Source organism: Pholcus phalangioides, unplaced genomic scaffold (genome assembly GCF_987345545.1).
Source record: "Pholcus phalangioides strain wild (caught in Gottingen) unplaced genomic scaffold, Ppha-v1.0 ptg000013l_1, whole genome shotgun sequence".
Lineage (NCBI taxonomy): Eukaryota > Metazoa > Arthropoda > Arachnida > Araneae > Pholcidae > Pholcus > Pholcus phalangioides.
This window is the reverse complement of record NW_028301606.1, coordinates 15,826,266-15,854,099: the sequence shown is the minus strand read 5'-3', so window position 1 is coordinate 15,854,099 and position 27,834 is coordinate 15,826,266.

The following is a 27,834-nucleotide window of genomic DNA, read 5'->3' as shown; positions in this document are numbered from 1 at the left end:
AAGTAATTGTTTTTGCAGCATAATTTCCTGATGAAGAGGAAAATAACATTCATGAATTTCTGTAAATTTTGGTCTGAAAATTCGATGTGAAAGAATGCAATGTTGCTGTTTCTATGTTGTCGATTCATCCAAGTAGTCTGATTTGTTTCAAACGACACTATTTCGTTAAAATTCAAAATAAAGAGCAGCTTTGCGAGTATCAATTACAAGAACGTTTTCTTTGGAGACTCTCCGGGCTTCGGGATTTCTAAGCGTTCGGTGGCGTTTGATCATATAGAACCCCTCCCCCCACAAAAAAACCCCTCATGGAACACCAGTTGGTAACCTATGATATAAGGAGCAATAACACATTTCACTCCGCCTTGAAGAGGAAACGGTGTAAGATAAATGATTTTCCCATCATGAACGTTCGATAACGACTTGGTGTAATTTGAACAGTGTTCGGTTACGTTTAGAAAAACGTTTGAAAAATTACAGGGCATATTCTAATACTATTAAAATTCACTGGCGAAACACTGATATTTTATATTTTACGTAGCCAAACTAAAGACTATTTTTTCTTTCTTCTATTACTGCATATACTTTTTTCACAATTACTAAAGTAACCATCACATGAAAAACGTAAATTTTTGGGAGCACTTTCCCCAATTCGGCCTCAATTCTTATCAAGAGCACTTGCTATGAAAGTAAAAAGAGGAGAGAGAGAGAGAGAGAGAGACTTGCTGAAAGTACTGGAGGTGGAAAATAACAAAGAGAGCTTTCAGTTCAGGAATTTCAACAGATATTGACGAAGAGCAGGGGACCTATACTCCAGATAGAGACATAGTGGGGAAAAAGGAGGCTCGGGAAAAGTCACGTGGGAGGAAAATTACTACCCTGACAAATTCTTGTCACTTCGCTGAACGCTTCTATTAAATTAAGCGTAGAGCGTCGAAGAAATAACAGAACATTTCTGCTTCTTTTAACAACATGAAATTCCTCCACTCCCATCTGAATCATACAGATCGATTCATCCACCAACTACGAAACAACTTAACTTAAAAATAGGGTTTTCAAACTCGATGAGATGACAATAACTGGGGAGAAAAATAAAGAAAATAGTAGATCTCGTGTGTGTGTGTGTAGTTTAAATGAATCATCCTTTTTTTACACTTATCGAAGCATCTGTGTTCCGTAAGCATGTGTGCGTCACGTAATTATTCTGCTTTTAGACTGGACGGTTTTTTTTAAGGGAGGAGTAAGTTATCATTTGGAACTTGGAAGTAAAGTATACCAGGATTCCATAAGAAAAAAAGAATTAACTTGTTTCAAATGGGAGAAAGTGGTTGAAAAAATCAAATGGACACTTCTTTTTCCAATTAGTACATTAGTTTTTATTATAGTTTTAATTTCAGTGTCACAAGATAATTACAGATATTGTGAAATATGTATTCACAAATTAGATTTTTTATTCTACCTGTTTTTTTATACATTAAATGCTTTATTAAAAAGAACTAGGCTGTTTCGAGAAAAATTGGAAGGAATTTCACCAAGAATTTTAAAACTAAAAACAAACAAAAAGCGTCAAATTAAGGTTGTTTTTTTAGGCATCTATGCTATTGAGAGTCGAGTGCAGGAAAATTCCATTATAACGGAATTTTATTATTATTATCAGAGGGAAAACTGCCGTTATAGCGGAATTCTCATTATAAAGGAATTTTAGCTTTTTGCACTGTAGAAAGATACCAATGGGGACTAAAACAAACTAGGTAAGATTTATCTTTAATTGTGACCTGTTTTTGCTGAAATATGCATCTAGACTTGACTGCTCATGCACACAATAATTATTGTATAACAAAATTTTGCACTTTGTGCAATGCAACTGGAATATTCAACGTAGAGTGTTGATACATCTCCACGTTCAAGATGCAGTTTGAGATGCAGTTAGAACTGTAAGAGGAATCGCGGAGCTTAACGTGGAATATAACTTGTAAAAGTGTGAAACCCCTTATTTCACAGTACAGGTGACCATACATCTCGTTTCCCCGAAAGGGACATATGGTAAAACGGGAGAACTCTGTTTTTTTACAATTGGTTGCTAAATGTTCAATAACAAGTTGTACTTTTTAAAAAATTCTATTCGAAAACGTGATTTTTTCCCCTTTGGGCCAAAATATTGAATTTTTCTTATCCAGCCGTTGTGAGGAGGTGGAATAGAACTTCCTCATCACGAGTCATGAGTTTTTTCTAAACTCATTCTGGCCTACTACATAGTCTTGCAGCTTGATAACGATAACTTGCGGGACAATAAATAAGTTTGATTAAACCTTCAGAATGCGCAAAAAAAAAACAAAAAACTTCCGACGGAAAAAAAATTGATAACATTATCAGAAGTCCTGGGGTCCCATATTTGCTATTATTACCCGATAACTATGAATGAATTTTTTCCCATTTTATGATATTGGTCCGTTCCGCTCTTTGCATAAGGGATAAAAACACCCGAATTATAACATTTCGTGACTTTAATAAGCGGCGTCGACTGTAATGTCAGAAAGAAGTAAAATAAATAAAAAATAAGATAATATTTTGGAATAATATCCACATACTGCTGTTGTTACTTTGGTGTATCTCGCGTTTTCTGTCATAAACGGCGACCACTGAATAATCGTATTCTATGCTAAATTGTCGAAGACTCTGTATAAACTGAAATGATTTGGCGAACTCCTGTGGTTTTCATAATGGACGCGAAGGGGAATCTCGGACAAACGTCGCTCCATTCGACGCAGAGTGACGATAAATCTCTATGCTCATGTTGCAGTTTGAATGCAACACTATGGAACTATAAGAGGTATCACGGAACCTTAATGTCGAATATAACATTCACGTGTACAGCCGGTCGAATCACGAAATACCGCGGCGGCTTCCTGGCCATACTCCCTCTGGCAGTGTTGTTCAGCTCCGGCATCACACATGATCCTGTTTCGATTTTCTAAAGCTGGGGCGTCGGATAGAATTTGAGATAATAACCGTCAATTTCGCGTGTGCGCAGAATTTCTCTCTGCCTTCTCTCTCTTTCTCTCTCTCTCTCATACACTGTAACACTGGCACCGAATGTATGTCCAGCGTTTCGCACTGAGAAACCATCACCGTGAAATTGGATATCCACCGTAAGCTCCAATAGAGGGTGTTAAGGATACTGCGGGAAAGACCCCCATTGCTCTATGTATGGCGTCACGAATGGCTAACGCGACTAACAGTTAGGTTTAGGATCGAGTTTGCTATTATTACACACACACGCATAATAAGAACATCTATGATCCCTCACACACACACACATAAAAAATTTTCAAGCACTTTCCTACCTCGTGGATATTTGAACGCCGCTATTTTTAACACGAGTGAATCGACCTTTCACAAGTTTTTAACGAGCGGTTAACGCAAATAATATTTCATTTCATTCGCGCTTCAAAAGAGGCCATGGGACATATGAAAGTGAGGGATTCAAGAACCTCATTTGTTTCAGGTTACGAGGGGGATCCCATGAATGATTCTGCGTCATTAAATCCATTCAACCATGGATATGTTTCATCTGTTTTAAAAAAAACGCTTCCGTTTTCACTTTCCTGAATTTATAATCAATAAAGCCACGGATGGTTTCTTTCCATGACGCTGCACATTACATATGAAAGAACCATTTCGTGTGAGTGAAAAATTTATTTTATTTTATTTTATAAAATGTTACAAAAATATCTGTTATGTAATACGGAAATATAGAGTGAAATGCTATCTCGAAATAAGCCTCGATCTACATCAGCGGTTCTCAATCTTTTACGGATTTCTATGGTGGAGCCCCCACAACCTCTTCTTTAAATTTATTCATTATATTTACTGATTTATTAATTGTTTAATGGGCTCCGCGCGGAATACCGGTTGAGAACCCGTGATACACATGATGTATGTACAGGGTTAGCGAGAAATAAGTTTTGCACTTCAGATATCTCTGGACTACGTTCTAAGGCTCCAAATGAGACAAAATTTGTACTACAAATAATACAAATGACGCGATTGTCATTTATTGAATGAAAAAATGGTACATAAATCCGAAATAGGGGCACTGGAGCAGAGTAAATATTGCATGTGCTTTTACATATAAATGTTTCATATTGTGGTACGATAACGTCTCAATATCCTCCCACTTCGTTTTGAACAATGTGCTTAAAAACCGCAAAAGCCATATATCCTACAGTTGATCGTAGTAAGTCTGCTGAAATATTCAAAACATGGTGTCGAATGCTGTCCTGTTTGTGCGATTAGAGAACATTATTCAAAATGAAGGGGGCATATATTGAACATTTATATGCGTAAGCAGGGCCGTAACTAGGATTTTTGCCGCTCCCACAACTTTAAAATTCGATAATTTTTTAACGGTGCTCTTTGTTCCCCGCCTAAAACTACCGCCCCATAAATTTTGCGCCAGTTGCGCCCCTGCCCCCTTCTAGTTCCGGCCTTGTGTGTAAACATTCAGTATTTATATGTGTGTTCAAGCGCTATTTAATCAACAAATTTTTGTACTAATTTTTATTCAATAAATGAGAATCGCATTATTTCAATCATCTGTAGTACAAATTTTGTCTCATTTGGAGAAGCAGAACGTAGAGCTCTATGAAGTGGAAAATTTATTCACTGGCCCCGTATTTTACTTATTTTGAGAATTCTTTGATTCTTTAAAAACTTCGGGAAATTTAAAGAGTTTTTGAATTTCCAGGAAAAAAACTCTGGTAAATTTAGTTGAAAGGATGAATATTGGTATGCACCCCGAAAATTCCCCAAATTGCCCATAAAAAATATATTTCACTCACATTTCTTAACGAAAAATATTGTTGGAGTATTCTTGTGTTGTTCAACAGTGTTAAAAATTAATTATTTCGTGAATAATTGTTGATACGTAGTTAATGTAGCTTGAAAAATTTGTATAAAATTTTGCTGTCTGGAGCAGTTCACTAATCTTCTACAACTAAATATATTATTGCCACTGTCGCAAAGTACTGGAAATTTCTTCAGATACGGTCACCTTGTTATAAATGTGTCGTTGTTTACACTGTATATATGTGTAAATGAGTGCACGTCATGCAATCAAGTGCTGCCTTCCATCTTTTAAGTGCCAAGTCATAATGATGTATAATGTACAGTATAATGATGATAAACGTTTATTTTGGCACTGTTGAATAATCGTTGCTGCTGAATAATTTACATCAAATGAAGGTCATTGCTCCTTGCAATATTTAATGCTAATAAAAATTTATTTTCAATATGCATATTATCATCTCTTTAATTATCGTTTATAAAACCAATATACAAATATACTAAATTTAATAACTAATCATAAATAGAGATAATAAACCTTTTAATTATATATATATATATGTATATAGATATATATATATATAATGACATGTCCTGATTCACTGACTAATTCATCATCGCCGAGCCGCAACCACTGAAGTTATGAATATGAAATTCGATCAGCAGTTTCATTTCATGAAGTAAATACCCACTGAGAAAGAGTTTTCAAATCCGACCCTTAAGGGGGTCATAAAAGAATTTCAAATGTTATACAGAGAAGTATCATGTCGAGCCGAAACCGCTTTATCTATGAATATTTATGAAATTTGGTCAGTGGTTTTATTTCATGACGCAAAGTCTCACCAAGTGGTTTTTTGAAATTCTGCCCCTAAAGAGGTCATGAGGTGGCTCAAATGTTATATGGGACAATAATCGCTGAGCCGAAATCAATGGAGCTATAAATATGAAATTTGGTCAGTAGTTTTGTTTTGTAATGTGAAAACTCACTAACGATGGATTTTTCAAAATTCATACTGCGAAGGGGACATCGGGGGGGATGTTCAAAAGTCATATGTGGCAATCATCGCTGAGCCCAAACTTCTAGAAGCTATAAATATGAAATTCGTTCAGTATTATGCTTTATAATATAGAGACTCACCAAGACGGGATTTCTGAAAATGCCACACCCAAGAAGGAGGGGGGGGGGGTTCATGAGGGATTCAAATATTATTGGAAAGATTCATCGCCAAGCAATTTTCAGATTATCAAATCCACGTGAGTGAGGCCGCGGGTAACAGCTAGTGTCACATAAAGCAGATTTAGTCACCAAGCATTTGAATGAATAATAATTGTTCTCATCTTTTTGTTAAACATTGATTCCTAAATTAATATTGCTATTGATTAAAAAATTATTAAAGTTTGAAATTTGTTTATAACAGTAATGTCATATCATCTACGCGGATGATATAATATTATTTCCCTAAATAAATTGTATTTTATCAGTAACTTCTGACATTATATAGCAATAAAAATATTTTCTATACTCCCTATCAAATTAATCTATTTCAACCATATATGCATAAATTCAAATTTTAAAGTATAGTCAGTTTGACTTGAATAACGTTTTTAAAGTTTCAAATTAACTGACCTAATGACAGACTTATGACCTATGACTGACTTATCAAGAATTGGGCATGATTTTCATATTGAGAAATTTTGAGCTTTTATTGGCAATTTTTAGATGTTATTATAGCGTTATTGGTCGAATGGTCATAGTGATGGACTCGCATCGGGAGGACTCGGGTTCGAACCACACCCCCCCCCCCCGTTGCCACAGTGCTGGTCGGTTAAAGTTGTTTTTCTGTGGTTCCCAACTGCGAGCCAATCTCCCCGTTGAAAAGTGTCGTCGCAGAGAGCAACATTGCCTACACCGATTCAATTACTCAATCATTACACCTCACTCATAGTTATAAAAATTGACGGCAGAGATTGCAGCACTACACATAACACGCATTTAACAGAAACAGACTTCATGTTAGGCTCATAACACATACATGTGCAGCTTCCAGCATGGCAGAGGTACTTTTTGACCACGTTCTAAAATCTCTTGATTCAGGCACAGCGGCGGACCACGATCTAGTTAGGAGGATGAGATGTTATTATAAGTCGTAATAACAAAATTATAAATAAATATAAATATAAATAAATAAATAAATATATATATATATATGATCTTGTACTAAACGAATACGTTCTACAGGAAAGTGGTATCCATTATGAGGTTGAGCACATGAACAAATACAACATTCATTGATAGAAAAAAATATATATAAATTTGCCCCATTTTTTCATAGAAATACTTGAAAAGCACTTTTCACGAAAATCATAAAAAAACACTTTAATTTTTTTTTTTTTTCCAAAAGTAAAAACTATTATAAATGACTATAAAAAATGTTAATTTAAAAAAAAGAAAAGGTGAAATAAAATCTGAGGATAAAAAAGAATTAAGTGCTTTATAATGAATTTGGATTAAGGCAGTGAAATATGCAAAAAAAAAAAAAAAATCTTTCTGATTATATTACGATTACAAATTTAAAAAAAAAAAGATGTGTGTTAATTTATTAATTGAATCAAAAAGAAAATTAATATATCAAAGTCATCGGAAAAAAGAAGATATTAAGAGATAAAAAAAGCATTCAAGTATGGGAGATAATTAAGCCAGGTAATAATGTAATGGAGCGAAAAATGAAAGGAAATATCACCCACATATCACTGGTACAAGTGGATTTCAAACGAATTATTGTAGTAAATGAAATGTGAGAGTAGAGTAGATTAGCAAGCAGTAAATGAAAGGGGAAAAAAAACATTCGTCGAGTTCCTCTTCAATCATTAAAAGCTTTTAAAACTGTTAATTATCTCTCATTGTTTTGAGTAATACGGCGGATATAAAAAAAAAGACAAACATCAGAATATTTCCAAATGTTTAGAAAAAATGATGGTTTTTTTATATACTTTTAGCTTTTTTATCTTATTTTTCATTGTGATAACTTTAGACATTATATACACTGCCTGAACAATATGAATGCCGCGTACTCTAATACTTTTTTGGACCACTTCAGCACGAATTACAGTATCATTTTTCGCGGCGTAAAATTTGTGAAATCATGCAACGTCTTGATACTTATTTCTAGACTAATTTATATTTTTTGAGCAAAGTACTTGGTGGGGGGGGGGGGGGGTCAAGAATGAAATGAACGAGAATCCTCAGATTCCTATCTGCTTAGGTCTATAGACTTTGGTATGAATTAAGTCTGTGACGAGAATTCCCGAATGAATATCTGGGACGTTTAAAATCACTTTTCATAGTTTGAAATCAATTTGTCTTGTCGTTTCCCTTGTAGTAATAGTATAATATTTGTTTTGATGGATAAAACAAACGTCATTACGACATTCTGACAGACTCAGTCGACCTGACTCACAGTATTGGGTCCGCCCTGCTGAATTTACTCAGATTATCATAACTTTGAGAATTACACATTCTGGGACTTTTCAGTGAATACAGGGTGTCCATAATTAAAAGACCCTATTTTAAAGTAGCCTACAAATACAAATACAACGCCACAACAGACAAAATGCCCAACGAGGTGGCTGAGAAAAAGATGCCCATAATTAATGCCCTACAGCGAAACCAGTCATCAGAAAAGTGTGAAATTTTGTGGAGGAAATTTTGTGGATTTTTCCCATCATGAAGTGACGGGAATTTGTTTCAGGGGGAGAAAAAATAGTTGCACATGTCGTCACCAGCGGACATTTCACTTTTAATACCTGTAGTGAACATGTAAATTTATGTGACGTCACGCAGCAGCTGTTATAAAACCTAGAAACATTCGCGGAGATCTTGTTTCTCAATGTGTTTGCTGTTCGAAATGACGATAAGTTTATGAGATCGCGCTTTCTTGATCAAATTGTTTTACCAAAACAGCAATTCCGCAGCAACTGCTCTACGGAAATACTGGTCTTGGAACAGGATTCGAAAAGGTTCAATGAATGTTAAAAACCTTCGGAGTACGATAACGAAATTTGAAACCACGGGATCATTGGCTGTTCGTCCTGGAAGAGGAAGCGTCGGTTGTGGTCAGTTGTGGAACATGTCATCTTGCTATTTCACACGGTATCTGAAAATGATGGCCATCACGTGGAACATGTTTTGTTGCACTAACAATTGTAAAAGTGTTGAAATTGCAAACGTTTGCTGAAATTTGTCATTTCTTAATGAAACGCCCTCTGGTTGCAACATGCGCAACTAATTTTTCCTGAAACAAATTCCCATCATTTCATGAAGTCCTCCCCAAAATTTCACAATTTTCTGATGGCTGGTTTCACCTGTAGGCTACTTTAAAATATGATCTTTAATTATGGACGCCCTGTATTTCCACAAGAAATCCATAACATGAATTAACAACTAAATATTTTATATAACATGCTACTGCGTTATCTGGGAATACAAACAGCGTTAGAATTGAAAAATTGTGGGACAAGTGAATACAAAATCCTACTGATCTCCCCACAGACATCATGAGTGGTCCGCTAAATGAAATCTGTTCTGAATGATAATGATTAATTTTTTTTAAATATGTTTCCATTTTGAAGAATTACGAAGGAGTGGGAGTACAAAAAACCATAAAAAATGAACTAGAACTGCAGTCAAACCTTATAAAATCATTACCACCACTGTTGATTATGTGGCTTTATCGATAAAACGGGTGTGGAGGTTTAAAGAGGCATTCCTTTATAATTAATTCACATCTTCAGGAAATATTCTGCAAACAATATTCGCTTCATAAAAACACGATCTTGGATCAAAGGTCTTTCTCTTCCCCTCCTTCATCTTACTACGGAGCACGTAAATATCGGAAAAACAGTGATTCATTATAGAAAGACTATCTGAAAATTCCAGTTTCGGCGCAAGATTCATTTCAAAAATCAACATGTATACAAAAAAAAAGGTATCAATTATTGTTTTTGTGGGCTCACAAGTTTGCTTAGCACCTAAATATTTTGTGTCTTTATTTCAAATTGACTAAATAAAATTATCTTTTATTACACAGTATTATAAAAAGATTCTGACTGAATTATAAAAAGTAACGTTATTTAATTTGTGAGATCATATAAGATTAGGATGTGACATGCAAATGCCGAAAAAAAAAATAGTGATTCATCGAATGCTAAAGGATTAAAGCAGCACTTAGATAGCAGCATACTGTATAATATACTAGCATATTAAGCATGTATAATATAGCTAAATATAATTATAGCATGTATAATATAGCTAAACATTTTTGACAGCAACAAACATTTACCATTCGACATTTAAACGGCTGAGACAATATAAAACGACAGCGTAGGGGTGATTCTCCTCCCTTAGGAGATTCTTCCGTGATCAATTTATCCCCACCGGGAAGAAGTGGGGGGGGGGTTCACTACTGGTGCAGCGGACCAGCATAATTTTTTCCTCGGTGGTTTCATGTTTAATCAATAATCTCGTACCAGCGAAGCACCAATGATTTCGAACTATGTACACATGTTCTAACATACAGGGTGGGCAAAAAGTCAGTAAAAACCGGAAAAATAACCGAAATAAAAAACAGTTAGTAGGGTTAGCATCGCTAGGTCCAGGATTTTTTGACAGGAAAAAATAACTAAAAAAACAGCCGATAAGGCGCTGACGTACACAAATCAAAGAAAAGATACGCAAATAACGAAGAGAATGCCTCCAGATCGTTTATTACAGCAGTATGTGTTCCACGTGACCACCACCACTACAGGGGATAACACATTGCAGCCGAGTTACAAATCCAGCAACGGCAGAACGCAGAAGGTCCACATACACGGTTTACAACTGTGTACTGATTGTGGATTAGGAGCGCGCAAGTTCTTATAACCATCTCATTTGCATATTTCCACCGAAATCGCTCGTACCAGTGCCACCTATCGGCTGTTTTTGAGGTTTTTTTCGTCTTACAAAAATTCCCGTAAGCTAGCGATGCTAACCCTGCAAACCGTTTTTTATTTCGGTTATTTTTCCGGTTTTTATTCAATTTTACAGTTTCCACGGACCGTTTGCTTACCCTGTATGTATAATTATTGCGAATATTACAATTAAACGCTAATAATACTTAAATGCTGGCTAATAACTTGTCATAAATATATTTTTATTATGAACTAGTCTATACACATAGTATACATATACACATCTATACTAATTAACATTTATGACATCGAAACCAGCCATACCTAAATTATTATTAAATTAATAATCACATTCAGAAAAATTAATATTTCATCATCAATTGCATTAGCACATACACGCGCAATTCCATTAATAAATAACTTAATTATGTTTATTGTGTGAATTTAATATTTCATGCCGTGATAAAGCCTTTTCTATTCTTTTTATGTTTCAAAAGAATTATTTTTTGCTCACAGAGAAGTGAACAAAAAATAATTTGTATTTATTGTTGTTGTCAGAAAATGTTATAATGCAAAGCATTGCTTCAATAAACTATTTCTACCCAGATGAAGATGGGTTTAGGATCTTATTCAAATTTAATTATATTTCAATAAAAATGTTTATATTGCTAAATTTCTCCTTTTTCTTTTGGATTAAAACAAAAAAAAATTCCTACAATCTATTAAATAATTAATTGATAATTTTAATGGTTCAGGTCAAAAATATCGATCGGTATAAAAACACAAAATCTCTAATTTGACCTCATTAAAAATTCTGGGAATCTAGAATCAAATCAGACTGTTTTTCATTTTATTTTATCTGTATTCTGAGATTTAAATTTAATATTAAAATGCTTGTTTTGTTTTTAATAATATCACCACGAATATATATATATATCTTCGTTTATATTTATCGATACGGAATTTAATGTATGCTTGTTTAGTACATTTTTCTAAAAGACATGAAGGTGACAGACACCAACGTAAGGCAAAAGAAAAAGTTATGCTTGCGAACGTAAATAAATGGTTCTAAAAAGATAGAGAGAGAAAGAGCAGTTTTTAAACGTTACTTTTAACATACAACCCGACACTCTCTTATCAGGTGAGAGCCATATATACTCTTGAAGCACAGCCCGAAGCTGGGCTTCCAAACCGTTCTTCACTATCGAAAGCGAGCATCAGTGGTAGCAGGTAGATATGATAGCTAGCTCTAGCATGGTGCCTTGTTCTGCGAGGCATCACTTGCCAGCACCACCACCACCACCACTTTACTCGGCAGCAGCAGTATGATATCAAGGTTCGGGAAAACCTAGATGCGAAGATTTAAATGCACGGTATATAGATTGATGGAGGTGTGCTGTGGATGGAGGTGTAGAACGCGATGGTTAGAGCGATGACGAGATGACCTCGGGGCGTTTTCCCCGCTTGCAATCGATCCCCTCTGAATTCCAGCAAACGCAAGCTATATTTTCCCAAAGCTAGAATAATTGAAAAGCTGGGCTGTTGTAAAAATGAAAAGAATTTTAAAAAAAAAGTTGTTTAAGGGGTTTAGAAATGACGACGCTGCTCTTGTTTGGATCAGGAATTTCAAAAGCATCTTTCCTAGAATTAAAAATGATTATTTTTTTCCCGATTTTTCTTCTACGAACTTTTCCCACCTTTATAAGAAATTTAGTTAAGTCATCGGTGCATCTTAGGAATATATTTGAGGAGCCTTGGCGTGGAATTCGCATGCATTTTTTGCGAAAGAAAAGCGTATCGTCAATATTTATTCATAAAATTCTATATTTTGGCAGACAGTCCTGATATCGGAAATATTGGCTAACTTTGGTCTTTAGGGATCAGGTTGAAATATATTGCTTAACCAGCCATTTTGGATACCTGATAAGCTCTTCATTTTGAAGATAAAGGGCATAGATTTTCTGAAATTTTTGTAACCTGTCATACCTGTAGATAACGAGGACTCCGAAAAAACCGTAATTTTATCAATATTTCCGGAATATATTACATAATTTTTAGTTTCTAATGGGTAGTAATTTATATGAATCGATCCGTCTCTTCCATGACGAGCGTAAATCAAAACAATGAATAAAAATCCCAAGCTTTTTATGTAGTATCTTTTAGAAAGGTAAAATATTTGAAATCCTTCACTCATGGTTCTCTGGAACCGAGGTTTTAGCAAGTTTTTTTTTTAGCATAATATGAGGCAAGTGACTTCGTTTTAACCAGGGATTCGACAGTAATTTTCCCCCGTAAATAAAAATTAACAACCATTGAGACAGGCAATATAAAAGCGTAAAAAACTAATTTTCCAAACTAAATTTCTAACAAATGTATAAAACGAGTATTATTTTGCAGAGTATATTTTATTTATTTTATTCGTTTTTTCCCCTTGACGTTTCTAGAACTTTTACGTTTATTACAAACTAGAACGTTTATTACAAGAAAACAGCGGTTCTAAACCTTTCTGACTCGCGAAGCCCTTTGTGGTATATAATTTCTATGACGGAGCCCAATGGCCTATTTTTTATTTATTCATCAAAGTTACTGATTTATTTTGATAATTAAAAAATATTTATAATTATTTTTGTTCTTCAAATTTACTTTTTTTTATTTTCCTCGAGCGACCGCAGAACCCCTGGAGAGTGCACACGGAGCCCAATGGCTTCGCGGGGCACCTGTTGAGAACGGCTGCAATAAAACATATCAGAAAAAGCGATTTCTATAAACAGACATAACGCGCCATCTAGCGTGGTCTTACATAACTGCAAAATTTTATTTCTTTATGCACATACAGTCTTGCTTTCTTTATGTTGTCATGAAAGTTTTTTCCCCCTCATTTACTTTTATCAAACTAAACTCAAAACATGGGAATATTTTTTTAATTAGTACAAAGTATTATTATATTAAAAATAAATTTTGTCAAGTTTCGTATTTTTATTTGTTACTGTAGAACAGTGGTTCCCAACCAGGGGTACGCGTACCTCTGGTTGCAGGGGCGTAGCCAGAAATTTCGTTCGGGGGGGGGGGAACCAAAGTGACAGAACAATGGATTTGGCCATCTTTTTCCCTTTTTTCGGTCATTTCCTCACATTTCGGGGGGGGGGGGGACCAGACCCCGAAGTCGTCCCCCCCCCCCCCGCTACGCCCTTGTCTGGTTGGGAGGGCCGTTGGGTGGTACGCGAAAAGAAAATGTTAATGGCGGCTATCCATCTAAAAAAGAACAAAATAATTAAAAAACATTATAAATAATTTTTAAAAGTAGGTAGAGGTTTTTACTGACATTGCCAGTTGTAATATATTGACCTTCCCTATCAATAAAATCTTCTATAACAGAGGGGTTGTGTCCCCTGGAAGATTCGGCCATTCCACCTCCCACCCGCACCCAACCTATGATCGGAATTCGTGAAATCCTTCCTCTCGACTCGGTTTTTTTTTCTTCAGTGTTTTAGATTTGATTGTTGACACATGCGGGACTGTGCATAAAAGCGAAGAATTAATTCGTGTTATGCATAACTTTTGTTGTGGACGTTTGTATTAAGGCGTGTGCGTGTTATTCCCACAATTTTCCGCGTCAACTTTTCTACCAAGCACCTACTACTCATGCGATTTGCGCTATGGATCAGTGGCTAAAAATTAGATCTGCGCGGAAGTTAACCGAAACACCAAAATGAAATACCGAGCACCTGTAAACCTGAAAACATTTTGAATCTTCCAAATGTCATTCCACCAAAGCTACCGAAAGCTCCTACTACATTAGCTATCGTATTGCGAGACGGGGAAAAAAAATCCCACTATTGGTAAAATATGATGTCAGATGCATGTTCGCAGAGGAAATTGCTCTTATAATGAGTTTAATATCTCTGTCAAATAATACGGTGTCTCGAAGAATACAGGGCATGTCAGACGATGTTGAGAGCATAGTTATAAGTCACGTCAAAGGTTGTGAATTTTTTTCTATCCAAGTCGACGAAAGTATCGACGTTTTGCGCAATATTTTGTGCTACTTGTTATTGCTAAGCACTTGAAAGAGAATTCGAAGTAAATCTTTTTATTTGCCACAAATTGAAGGGGTCGTACGACTGTTAAAGACTTATTTGAAACAATTAATCATTATTTCGTTGAAAAAAAATCCAATGGTCAAAATGCATTGGGCTCACAACATATGGAGGAAAATTCACGGAAAGTTGCTTCTCAGGCCGTCGTCCACACCTGGCAGTCCCGTCTCAACGCACGGCCCGGGGGCCTCAAGAGAAGAGGGGGCCCTCACAAAAATGAGATGTGGTTGAAATTTTCCAGAATGTACCTGTTGAGGCTTCAGAAAAACCACATGGCCCATGATGCTCTTAAGACGGCCCTGGTTGTGGGAAGACATGGACATCCTTCACAACGCTTTGCTTTTTGTACACGGAAGTTACGTGGCTATCTCGGGGTTAAGTCCTGATGTTGCAGTTCGAACTTCGGAACGAGGTAACCTCTTTTTTTAGGAAGTGTTTAAAACACGCCACGATTTCTTGTAACAAGCCGAGCTAAATTTAACAGTCGGCCACTTGGACGGATTAAAATCCTCGTTTGAAAAATATTTTTCAGAGCCGGAAATGGGTGATCGGTGGACATCTAATCCTTTCAAAGAAGACTATTTTTAACCGGCTTCTGATTGTCGATTCCAGAAAAGGAGGAATTGCTAGAGCTCGCATCAGATACCCCTCTGAACATCCTCTTCAATGACGGGATGGTGAACCTAGTCAGTTTTTGGGCTTGCCGCTGTGACGAATACGTTGAACTTTCTAGAAAAGCTATAATATTTTTGTTGCCGTTTGTTAGCACGGAGCTTGTTGAACGGGCGTTTTCTTCATATAACTTTTACATGAAAAATGAATATAGAAGCAAATTGGACGCAGCTCCGGCTTTGAGTTTGTATTTATCCTCTTTTGAGCTTAATTTTTCAAAACTTTGTAATTCAATACAGTCCCAAACATCACATTAATTTTTTTCCCAATCTTTGTGTTAATTTGTTTTTGCTTACTTGAAAAATAAAAAAGCCTAAATAATGAAAAAATAGACCATTTAATTTAATTCAACATGTACCTTTTTTTTTTGGTGAAACAGATTGTGGGGGGGGGGGGGGGGGGGGTTCCGGAGAATTCGGGGTTGGGGGTACGCGGACTGAAAAAGGGTGGGAACCACTGCTGTAGAATACCACTGTTCATTTCTACAGATGTAAAGGCCATATCAGGCAGATTGCCCAACGAAATGGCCGGACAAAAATGTCATAACAATTAGATGCCAAATACTGTAAACCAAGTGGAGTTCCCCCGTCTGCAGTGAATTTATAGTGTGAAGAATCACAAAGTGGTAGAAATCGTCTCGAACCCTTATATTTTAAGAACCGTCCTTTTAGTATTAAGTCGGCCCTCAGTGTACATAAGTATACATGTTAGAATTCGACAGACAGACAAAATTTATTGGTCATATCCTTTAAGTGTAAAATTACATTGAAAATATATTGACTAGTTTGTGATTCAGATGAAGGGCGTCGCACTCCAAGATGCCACCCAACATCCTTGAAACTACTGTGGTCATAGTGACGGACTCGCGTCGAACCCCACCGTCGCCACAGTGGTGGTCGGCGATCACACACACACACAGTTGCACTTCCCGTACAACTCACTAGGTAGTAAATTGCCCATAGATGGCGATAGACCCGAGTTATGTTCTTTTTGAAAGAAAGAAAGAAACATCCTTGAGATTGAGCAGAGATGCTGAAATCGAATCTCATTCCTGAGGGTGCTATGAACATTAAAAATTTAGAAATAATTTCGAGCAGTGGTCATCAACGCAAATAGCACGTGAGCCCAGCAGTCGAACGATTTAATAACATGTGTTTAGTATATTTTAATGGCCCGCATGTTTCATGTTAAATTAATTTTAAATATGGCCTACGCTGTGTCTAAAGTTGAGGACGCCTACCTTAGAGCCAGTTCCTTTTGAATGTTTTTTTTTCAAGTGGCCCAAACAGTATAAATCTTATAAAATCACCTGTTTTACATTCATTTTTTTTCTTGAAATTTCAAATCATGAAATGAGACTGGAAAGACAAATTACATCGGATAATGCACGTTACATCACATGCTAAATAAGAAAGTGAAATATCCGACAGTAGATGGACAGTTGTACCTAAGGATGTGTATGTTTGGTAGTCTTCAATTTAATTATTCAATAAAATTTGCGTTTAACCTAATTATTTACAGCATCCTCGAGATAACCTATTTGGCTGACATTTGTGGAATAGATTACTAGGTAATATAAAAATTCAGACAGAGAACGTACAGATCACGCAAGTAACCTTATATGTTAACATCATTAAGATAAGGTGACTCTCATCAATAAGCTATAAATTATAGCTGATGGAGCAGGTGGCCCAATGTCGGTCGGAATGGCATGCTTCTCTGATTTCAACGTTGTTTAGAGACGCATGCAACATACATTAGCCACTCACGTGCATACGCGTGTCCGGGAAACGTCTCTTGCCACAGGACAAAGCCATCGCGATCACCATCCGTAATGCGAGTCGACGTGTACGACAAATTATGCCCTGAATAACAAATAGCTTCAGCCATTGAGGCTAACTAGCCATCGCATATACATATAGGGCAATCAAATCGAGATAACATTAGCCATCTATCGTTATGATGATATGTTTTACAGTGTTTGAATCCGATTCAGTGAATCTGTCTCTGAGCCAAAGGTATTTGTGTTCCCCTCTATATATAAATGTTCGACTACTATGCAGGGGCGTATATTAGCCGCCCGGGAATTCTAGTATCGGTTGTTGCCGTTTTGTTCGTAATTGTTATGACAGTAGCGTATACTATGTCGAATGCGGGCGAATAGTTCCCATTTACCTGACCCAGAAGTTGTCGCGTGTCATTCTTGTAGCATATTGACGAATTCCCTTAACTTTAGTACCTTTGTGAATTCATGCGTGCATAGTAGAATGAATTCATTCATTCATGCGTGTATAGTAGCAGATGCAATAATTATCATCATCCAATCAACAATACATAGTTTCCAGTAGACTCCAGCTCTAAATCAAGTGTGATGACTTGGACTAGGAATTTTGTCCTAAAAATGACAGAACATACAAGATGCATTTGTGCTAAAAAAACAAAAAAATTTGCTGTAAAAACCTAAAAATGTTTTCATAAATAGGCTTACTATATATTTTATCGAGGAAAATACGGGAAATGAAAGGAAATCGCCAATCATTGTCAAAAGTAATGCCAAAGGTACACAAATAAAATTGGCAATAGTTGCTAATATCCCCCGAAAAATCGCCAATCATTGCCGTAAACGATATCAAAGGTAAGTGATATTGCCAATTATAACTAAATTTTTTCGCCAGTTGCGGGAAATGAAGCTAGGAAAGGGGGAGAGCTTGGTAAAAAAGATCCCTCTTTTCATTGTACGCTGAAATATGCAAAAGAGTGCTTAAAAATACGAAAATGTAGAATATCATGGAAAAATCATGAAAATCATGAAAAAATGCCTTAAAATTACTAAAAATCAAGAAAAATGCTCTATCACGTAGGAATGGGAAAATATGCGAAATACATAAAAAATACGCGTTCATTGAAATCCTAGCGATGATCACTTTGTAAAGCTGTAATTGTCATCAAAATTATTAAAGTTTTGTATATCCGTGAATAATTTATTTAATACACGTAACCGAGTACACCATAATAATAATAATAATAATAATAATAATGAACAATAAATCACTGTTCACGTTTTTCTTAAATATTTGAATTAATAAACCATCGCTCCCATAATATGAATTTAATATTACCAAATATCTTGCCGTTATTGTGACATGATTACAGAGGCTTGCGGTGCTTATACTGATGCGACATTTTATCTGTTCCGCGGCACGGTAGAAACCACTAAATACCCTGTAAAATATTGTACCTCTTTTAATTAAGTAGGCCTTCTTTTGATTTTTTTCGACAGGTAAAAAGTAAGGGTATCGAGAAAAGTGATTCATTGAGGGAAAAATCAACGTTACAGTATATCTGGGCTTGTCAATGCCCAGATATTAAGGATTTTATTACACATAATAAAAGGCTTAAAAAGGAGACGGTTTATCTCGTCAGTGCCACTGAACAGGTTAAACTATTTTTTTGTTTCATAAAATATCATCTGTTAAATAACATTCCGATATTAAATAATTAAATCGAATTTTAAAAATGTATTTAAAATTTAGTTTCAAGTAATTATCATGCATTTAATATACGTAAAGGGTGTCCCATAAATTAGTAAATACTCGTAGTTCAAAAACTCATAGAAACTGAAGGAATTGCGATATTTGAATGCGGTTTACGAAAAAGTTATTTTGTAAGGGGGATTTTTTGGTGCGGAACAAAATAATTTCACTTTTTGTCAATAAAGGGCGCTGCAAGAAAGCAAATCACTGCAAATATGCAAATGAGAGTTCTTCCAAATGCAGGGGGAGGATGGGGTGTACGATTAACAAGCTCATTTATGAACTTTCCTGTTACTGGTACTCGAATAAGTTTTTCATTGCGATATGTACATTTGTTTATAAAACAATATTGGTTGAATTCACTCGGCCACGAGTAGACGACTGAAGCTTTACAAACGTTGCGGGCACAAGAGAGGTTGAAGGAAAGTTCAGTTCCAGAATTCTGTGATTTCCTTTCGTGCACCGTTTTCTATCAAAAAAAAGGTTGAACCAATCTTTATTTTTTGAACAAAAAAATTATTTTTCGTGACAACAGCTTTTTCTCAAAACATATTCAAATATACCGATTTTCTTCAACCTCTATAAATTTTGAAATGTTTCGTGAATTTATGGCGCATCTTGTATTTGTTCATGTGTGATGTGTAGGAAAACAATAATTAGATGAATATTAAGTTTTATTTTGTCATTATAGGGCTGAACCAGCAAATTAAACATATTTCCCCATATTTCGTTTTTCGGAAATATATTCTACGGCTTATTTGAGGAAAATACAATTATAGTAATTTCCATGAGCGAATTTTTATGACGTAACTTTTAGTATGGACACACACTACTTAAAAAACTGTAACTGAAACCGTTACAGTGCAATTGTGATTGCAATCAGGGACTTGATTTGTATTGAAATTGTCTGAATTATATAAGAATCAAATGGCACACACACACACAGAATATTTTTAAATTTCACACAAACACTCGACAATGGAATTGCGTTTGGTAAAGAGGGAAAATAGAACACACTTCTTCTGCTAGGAAATATTTGATGGTTTATTACGCAGGAAATCCCCAAAAAACTGGTAAACGTTCAGCAGTGACTCAAGGGGTCTCACGACTCTTTTAGTATTTTATTTGCAATCAATTGAAATATTTTTGAAGTCATTTTTGAAAATTCGATTTTTTTCGAAGTGGAAAGAGTGGTGAGACCCCTTAAAAGTCATGGACACATTATACGAGCAATATGAAAATGAAAACTATAATAAAAATAATGAATATTTGGACTTAGATCTGGTTAATTTGAGAGATTATATTGTATCTGAGAGATATATAAGATAAATCTTTGAATTATAGTGCTATATGAGTATAGTTTTTGAAGGTCAGCCTACTCTCTGCGCAGAGATTTTTTCCAACGCGGGCCCGGCTTGCATTCGCGTCTAGCTGTTTAGAAAACCGCAGAAAACCAACTTGAATCGACCACCGCTGTGCCATCAACGGGGGGTTTGAACCTGGATCTTTTTCTTTACTAAAATGTTTATTGCTACAGATTATTATTATCCCTGATTTCTATGACTACTATTTACACAAAATTTCAAAATATTCTGATCAGTGGTTTTTATTTGGGCTATTTTGTAATTGGAACTCCAATGTTCTTGTGCATTCATTCGTTTCTCCCAACTAATGCATTGAATGCTCGAAAAAGTTTTCTGGTACATAAAATAAAACAAATACGGCATAAAATGATAAGAAGTGCCCTCTGTCGGTGTCTCAAAGCATGCGACATACTCTTATACAAACAGCGGAGACTATTACTTAGCAACTGGAAAAGAGCAAGCTCCCTTTCCCGTAAATGTTGAGGAAGCTCGAATCGATTTTAATCAGCTCAGATAGATGGTTAATGTTGATTACGGGTCTCGGTAACACACTCAAGATTGCTTCTTCCTCTTTGGAGAATAGAAACAAAAGTGAGAGACTCGAGCTCGGTGGATGGCTACTGCATTTTCCCCGCATCCCTCAGCCTCTTCTTGCTTTCCCGAGTGCTAGAAATATCGATGGTTAGACATGAGAGGAGCAATTTTTCTCGTTGATTCCTTAGATCTTGTGTCTTGTGCCCGGGGAGGACAAGAAGCAATAGAATTGCATTTCGGAGGTTTCTTCTCGGGGAGGACTCGGTGGCGCCGTGGCTCTGAAATACACAACAACCGAACGATAGACACGACATACCCCATCCATTTTGTTCGTGAGAGAAAGAGCCAACCAACCAACCAACATCTTTGCCGCCCACAACGTTTTCACCGTCCCTCTCTTGCTTCTCTTTCCAGACAATTTCAGGATCTCTTAAGAACTAACTTCTGTGTCTCCAACAACGAGGTCACATTAGGAGCCAGGGCAATATCTCAAGTGCTACCAATACGAGAGAATAAAGCCTGGAAGGGGGGGGGGGAGAGGAAGGTTGGTTGATATAATAAGAGAGGGAGAAACGTTTGTTGCCTTTTCTGAAAATCCATAGCTGTCAGAAATCTACTAGCAGAAAAGTATGATATACGTTGGTGTCTTTTGATGAAAAGTCTATTATTTTTATAGAAATGAAGTATCGCCTCCATTTTCCCAGAGCAAAAAATTCATGCTGCGGAAGTATTTTTGAAATGAGCTGAAAAATGTTTAGCCTACTATATTGCTTATTGTTCCGATGTCGGAATCGATTTCGAATAGTAGAATCATTCTTGTCAGCTCACAGTAGTTTCTTCAGACCATTCCATTAGAACAAATAGATCCATTGTGAAGCAGTGTATGTCTACGAAACTCATTTTAATAGTTACGGAGCTGAAATTACATTTTTTGGAAGTATTCTCTTATAGCAAATGTGTACTTTTTTCATTTTTTTTTCAAACAGCTTCCTGAAAGAATTCTCAAACTCCTCAATGGACAAGCAAAAATATTTAGAATTTCACTCATCTAACTAATCGCTGCTTTTGCACAGAAAAATTCCTCGGATGGTATCCTTTTTATTCAAGGGAACGAAAAATGTGTATAATACAAGACTAAGTTAGAAAGAGAAATGGATGAAAGGGAAATAAAATTTTAACTGACTAAAAAAATGTAAAAATTCTGAAAGCAGCTCAGGAACTCGCATTGTTATGACGCAAAAACTTTCCACGCACGCAAACCTAGTTTTGGAAATTGATTCTGAATTTCGTTAAGCGCATCGGAAAGAAAACTTCACAGTACCATTCTGAGGTAATACTATGTGTAGTTTCTCTATTAGATTGTAGTCTGTCTTCCAGAATTTGATCGGTAATGGCAGCTAATTTATTTGTGCTCTTTGAGATCTGGTCACTACTCTGGTTGAAGTTATTTATCTTTTTCACCTTAAATAATTAATAATTTGGCTTCTGGAATGTATGAGCATACGCAAGATTTATTCACAAGTGTAAATTTTATAAATACAGGTTGGGTTAAAAGTCGTAAACACAGTTTCAGAATTAATAAAATCAACCAATTTACATAAAAATACTGTGTGCACGATAATACTCATTAAGACGTAGTTTTTTTTAATGGATGATACAAAAATTCAAAATTTCACTCACAGATGGTGCTGAATCACGAAAAACAAGGCGTAACACATAAAATTCGACACACACACTATATAATTATGTAGTAATAATTAGTGCAGTTTATGCCGATTTGCGTTGTATAAAACTTCCACATTTCAATCTGAGCACCTTTAGTAGCCCGTGGAAAATATATCTGAATGGATGAAAAAGGGTGTTCATTGTGAGATGTGATCGTTTTCTGTAACGCAGATCATCATAAACATAATTTATGCACTGTTTGCATCATATTTTATGGGTTATGTCACGTTTTTGTGATGCAGTGCAATATGTGATTAAAATTCTGAACTACCTTTTAATTTATACAAATAAATAACTAAAATTATTTAGATAATTGCTAAGTAGTTTTAGTGCAAACCGCAGTTTTTCATGTGAGTTGGTTAGTTTCTAATTATTTTTAAAATATATCCAAGTCTTCTCGCTCTCATCCCGTATATTTTCAACTGCTACGTGTACTGCAAACAGTCCTGGCGAACCCGTTTCTGTGCTCCTGTCAACCGATATGACATCTCTCTCTAATGCGGCAAGAAACTTTCCTTCCTCTGAAATATTGATGCAAAATTGTTTGTGCTCTGGATGATCAAATTAGTAGAGTGCGGAAAAATTCCTTGGTAGAAAATTCCATTGCAATTTAAATCAAAGATGCAGTCACACCTTGGATGCTTTTTAGCATGCGCTATATCTTCATTAGATTGTGCAGGGCGAAACTTATCTCCCCGGATCTATCGTCAATGATAGAATTGATAATAATTTTTCAACTGCGGCTCTGAAACTGGCTTTTCCACCTTTCACTGAATTTTCATGTATTTCCACGCATAACGTACTCGTAATAAAAAGAAGTTGCAACTCGTGGAAAACATTGAAAACCATTTTTTTCTTAATAATTTGATTGTTTTTGCATTGGGCAAATTCATTTTCTTTTTAACTATGGAACTGAGAAATAGCGGTGTTCTATTTAATACCTATCCTTACATAATGATCATGATAGTCCTTATACTACCATTTAACCGAGGGATGATAAAATCTTTCCGTGATTTTCGTACGAAGTTCTTCATGGAAAAATAGATTAAGAACAGTATAATAATATAATAAAGTTGAATAAGATGTAAACTTCATGGATCTGCGATTTCACATGTGTTTTCTCTGGTTAATATCCATTTTGAAGCATATAATATAAGATACTTCACCAAACACCAATTCTGGTCATATCGCAATTTACTGCCATCTGATGGGTTGGAAATGAAAGCACTGTCTATTGGAGGTCACTCAAGATCGTTAGGGAAAATATCTTATCCATATCCTCCCTCGAACCCAGGCCTTGACAGCAACTTTCACGGTGGTAGACGAGTATCTTACCACCACGCCACTGCTTAATATAAGCAGGCACATTCTTGTCCTGTGAACACTACCCGTTTCTTACTGTGCGCTCTATCCAGCGAATATAATTGAATGGCATGGCTTTTTTTTCTCCCCCTTTTTCTGCTGCTTCACGTCATGCACACACCCATGTGCGGTTATGTTATGGGGTGAAGTTACGGCATCATGCGTGAAACGCCTTTTGATAGGTTTGACAAGTTGGTTTCCACTCGAACATATGACTCGAATAAATGAAATTCGCCGGACCTATCACGCACATTTCTTCAAGTGGAGTCATGTCCGTCTACTTCTACGCGAGTGTTGGTGTCACACTGCACGGACAATATATCAGTATACACCACAGCGTTGTTCACAACTAATACCACCAATGGTTTCGGCGTTCATCTGCTTGGGCGTAACTCCTCGTGGACAGTGCTACAGAACAGATGACAAGGCGCGGGTTGTTATATTTTCAACTGAAGCTAACGGCTATATTCACTCACCTTTCTGTTTTTTTCCCCTACGGAATGACTACGCCCTAAACGCTATGGGAATTTGTCCCTCCCCATCACCCCGAGATTGGACAGAGAGATTCGGAGTGTTCATTTTTTTTTCTGGTTCAATCACGCCATGTAAAACATGTCCGATCACCGTCAAGGAAAGAGGGGGGAAAAAAGAGGAAAGTGGTGTATGAAGGAATATGATATATCTAAATTCCCTCCAACATTTATGTGAGTATTTTGATCACGGACTGTAACTCCACTCTCTCTGGATCACTCACATTTCATAAATTTCCACGCACTGTCATTCAGACATCGTATTTACTGACATCATCCAACGCAGCATGAATGACAAGCACGAACGGCTCCGGACATGCTCTAAAAAAATAGGAAAAATGAAAGTAACTTGAGGGTGGAATGTAGTTGGTGTGTCTTTCATTCAATGGGATTCGAGCCGCACGCTATAAAACTTCAAAATAATATCAACCTGTGACGTATTAATATCATACATATTATACATTTATTTATATTTGTGAGAAGGCGTGGAGAGTTTATCTAACTTCTCAAGTGTCATTATGTTTTCAGAAATTGTATTTTTATATAAAGAAGTATGTGTTAAATTTGTTATTTTTGGAATAATTATTGATCTATTCTTATGGAAAAGAAATTATTGGAAAATATTTTTAAAATGATCCATAATAATTTTGATATGGATTATAGAACCTTGTAATATTTTCTATTTCAAATAGAAAATAGTTTTCTGTTTCATTCGACGAATATTTTTCAAATCAAATCAAATCAAATCAATTTATTCATTTACAACATACAGAGATTTAGATTAGTTTAAACAAAACAAAACTTACTTATCATCCAGAGGCTGTGATGCCTGTACGGATGATTGAAAATTTACATAATTAATGAATAAAATATCTAAAAACATACGACATGAACAGAAACATTAAAAAAAAGAAAAAAAGAGACAGATTACAACATAAAAGAGACAAAATTATCACTGTCAAATAAAAAAATACGTAAAGATAAAAAAAAAATCAAGATTTCAGATAGAAATTTTAAATTGAATGCGAAATCCAAACACAATGAAAAAAAATAAATAAATAAAAATCGAAAAAAAGCAAAAACGCTAGAGCATTTACTTTATATTTTAAATTTTCCTTCCTAAATCTTTTTAGCAGTTTTTTTTTTCAAATCCTAAGCATTTTTTTTTTATCATAAAAATTAGAGCTTTGCCTGATTTTATAATTTATACAAAAATTGACACGTTTTTAAGATAATTAGATCAATTAAATTTTATTTGTCTTAAAAAAGTGTCAATTTTTGTGTAAATTTTTTTTTTTGTTTTCTGTGTTTCAGTATTCCACCATATTTTTTTTTTTGTAAGCTTTCATCTTTCTTTTCTCTTCTTTTTTTAACCAGCTTTTTTTCACATTCTCAGCTGCTCTAAAATATTTTTTCAGCCTTCTTTTTTTTTTTTTCAGCTTCTCTTCTTTTTTAGCTTCCACTTCTCTTTTTCAGCTGATCCTTTTTTTTTAGCCTTCACTTCTCTTTTTCATTTAGCATTCACCTCTAATTCTGCTTCTCTTCTTTTTTTACCCATTTTTGTGCGTCATGTTTAATTTGTTCTTTTTTTCCACCTCTTTTTCAGCTGTTCTTCCTATTTTTGATTTATTTTTCAGCTACACATTCTTTTCAGCTTCTCATCTTTTTTTTTACCACTTTTCCGGCCTTTCCTTCTCTTCGTTCTCCCTCTATTTCAGTTCTTCTTCTATTTTCAGCTTCTTTCCTTCCACTTCTCTTTCCCACTTCCTATTCCACTTCCAGGTTCTCTTACTTTTCTAGCCATCACTTAAATTTTTCTGCTTTTCTTATTATTTCGTTCTCCTCTCCTGTTTTAAGTATTTACTTTACTTTTTTAGTTTTTTATTTTGTGGCTCAAAGAAATCTCCCTATGCACCACACAGTATAACATAGGGCCACATATAATGGTACAATCAGCATATTTATGTGGAAAATGAACAAAATAAGAATTATAATACTGTATAGAAAAGAGAAAAATAGTTTTAAAGAATAATATAACAATAATGATAATTAATAAATAATAAGAATAAAAATAAATAAAAATATAAAAACATGATTAAAATAATAATATATAAAAAAAGAAAAAAATAATAATGGTATAAAAAAATGAGAGAGTAGAAAAATAATAAAAAAAAAACAGAAACAATAATAATATTAATAATAAAAATGTGAAAAACAAATGCAGTAATATGAAAAAAAATTACCAGGGAAAAAATTGCTACCGCAGGGAGTCCCCCATCGAGGGGTTAGAGCACCAACCCCTCGGTTAATATAAAAACAGCCGCCATTCGGAATTGGCAATAAATTGTAGTTCCCGGTCTAATTAGCCCTCGTGTGCAGCATGAATGACAAGCACGAACGGCTCCGGACATGCTCTAAAAAAATAGGAAAAAATGAAAGTAACTTGAGGGTGGAATGTAGTTGGTGTGTCTTTCATTCAATGGGATTCGAGCCGCACGCTATAAAACTTCAAAATAATATCAACCTGTGACGTATTAATATCATACATATTATACATTTATTTATATTTGTGAGAAGGCGTGGAGAGTTTATCTAACTTCTCAAGTGTCATTATGTTTTCAGAAATTGTATTTTTATATAAAGAAGTATGTGTTAAATTCGTTATTTTTGGAATAATTATTGATCTATTCTTATGGAAAATAAATTATTGGAAAATTTTTAGAAAGCCCCATAATAATTTTGATATGGATTATAGAACCTTGTAATCTTTTCTATTTCAAATAGAAAATAGTTTTCTGTTTCATTCGACGAATATTTTTCAAATCAAATCAAATCAAATCAATTTATTCATTTACAACATACAGAGATTTAGATTAGTTTAAGCAAAACAAAACTTACTTATCATCCAGAGGCTGTGATGCCTGTACGGATGATTGAAAATTTACATAATTAATGAATAAAATATCTAAAAACATACGACATGAACAGAAACATTAAAAAAAAGAAAAAAAGAGACAGATTACAACATAAAAGAGACAAAATTATCACTGTCAAATAAAAAAATACGTAAAGATAAAAAAAAATCAAGATTTCAGATAGAAATTTTAAATTGAATGCGAAATCCAAACACAATGAAAAAAAAATAAATAAATAAAAATCGAAAAAAAGCAAAAACGCTAGAGCATTTACTTTATATTTTAAATTTTCCTTCCTAAATCTTTTTAGC